Consider the following 1,627-nt stretch of genomic DNA (forward strand, 5'->3'; position numbering starts at 1 on the left):
CTCGCGCCGTTTCGCCTGCTCCTCCTTCTCCTTCTTCTCCTCCTCCTCGTCCTCCACGAGACAAAAGCTCTCCGGTGGGGGGGTCACCGAGACTCATCTCTCATCGCTCCTCCCAAAAGCAGCAGCACGCCATGCACGCATTTATCTCCTTCTTCTTCTCTCTTTGAAGAAGCTTTAATAAGAACGGATTGTGTGCAACTTGTCAGTGAAATTCGTTCATCCGCGCGCGACGAAATGATGCTGCAAAGCGTTCAGGAGCGCGCGCGTGCGTCTGACACCCTGTGCATCCTCTCGGGAAATAGGCTGAGTGTATTTAAGGGTGACAATAAAAAAGAAAGAAAAAAAAAGAAGGATAAATATAGGAAGAAAAAATGAAAAGATGAAAAGTCGCGCGCTCGAGCCGGTTAGAAAAAGCTGGGGATGGAAAGATGCGGCGCAGCCATCTGACGCTCCAGATTGAAGAACCAGGGTGCGCGATGGGAGTCTCTCTCTCTCTCTCTCTCTCTCTCTCTCTCTCTCTCTCTTTATCGCTCTATCTCTCTGTTATTGGTGCTGATGCTGATGCTGATGCGCAGTGGAGGATCAGATCTAGGAGAGTTGAGCGCGCGCTGGGTTGGGTTTTCACCGCTTGATCTCTTCCCGGGTTGCCAGATTGGATGCAATGTTCGTTCAACAACTTCTGCATCTTTCCATCTCTCGAGAGCATGGACACTTAAATTAACACAAGCATCTATTTCCGTCCATGAGCATGTCCAGGGCATGCAAAATATTTTTCTCCATCCATTATTTTTTGTTTAGAGCTTTTAACAATGAGCATTGTCCCAAAGCACTTAAGAGGTACGTGTGTGTGATTGAAAGGGAGAACAGTGGAGTGGTGCAGTTGCAGGGAGAGTAAAGGTGGAGGAGTTCAGGTACAGTCAACAGTGCAAAGTAATGGAAAGTGTGTTAGAGAAGTGAAGAAAAGAGTGCAGGCAGGGTGGAGTGGGTGGAGAAGAGTGGTAGCAGGAGTGATTTGTGATAGAAGAGTATCTGTGAGATGAGACCTGAAACCTGAGATGTTGTATGGTTTAGAGACAGTGGCATTGAGTAAAAGACAGGAGGCAGAGCTGGAGGTAGCAGAGCTGAAGATGTTGAGGTTTTTGTTGGGAGTGACGACGATGGACAGGATTAGAAATGAGTTTATTAGAGGGACAGCGCATGTAGGATGTTTTGGAGACAAGGTGAGGGAGGCGAGATTGAGATGGTTTGGACATGTGCAGAGGAGGGACATGGGGTATATCAGTAGGAGAATGCTGAGGATGGAGCCACCAGAAAGGAGGAAAGAGGAAGACCAAGAAGGAGGTTTATGGATGTGGTGAGGGAAGACATGCAGGTAGTTGGGGTAAAAGTCGGAAGATCAGCTGTGGCGCCCCCTAATGGGAGAAGCCAAAAGAAGAAGGAGGAGAAGAAGTTAAAATGTAAATGAGTGCCTATAAATTTATTCCTAATAAGCAAGTCAGTGGTGACTGTGGCAAAGAAAAAATCTAGTAAAAAGCTTAAGAAGATTGTAGTTTATTATAATCAGGAGTCTGCACATTTTTGACAATACAGTATAGTGTACATTACATCATCATTATTAATATCACCA

The 1,627-nt window shown here is 46.2% G+C and overlaps 1 protein-coding gene across 2 annotated transcripts in view; it reads right to left on the reverse strand.

The window, feature by feature from the left end:
* nkain2 (sodium/potassium transporting ATPase interacting 2) overlaps positions 1-536 on the reverse strand; it is a 223,100-nt gene extending 222,564 nt beyond the window's left edge. For both annotated transcript variants that reach the window (XR_006924097.1, XM_046836919.1), the window contains exon 1: positions 1-536. This exon is cut by the window's left edge and continues 380 nt beyond it. The gene's annotated coding sequence lies outside the window, so the exon portion shown is untranslated.
* Positions 537-1,627: the final 1,091 nt, after the last annotated feature.

This window comes from Silurus meridionalis, chromosome 23 (assembly GCF_014805685.1).
Source record: "Silurus meridionalis isolate SWU-2019-XX chromosome 23, ASM1480568v1, whole genome shotgun sequence".
NCBI classification, from domain to species: Eukaryota; Metazoa; Chordata; class Actinopteri; order Siluriformes; family Siluridae; genus Silurus; species Silurus meridionalis.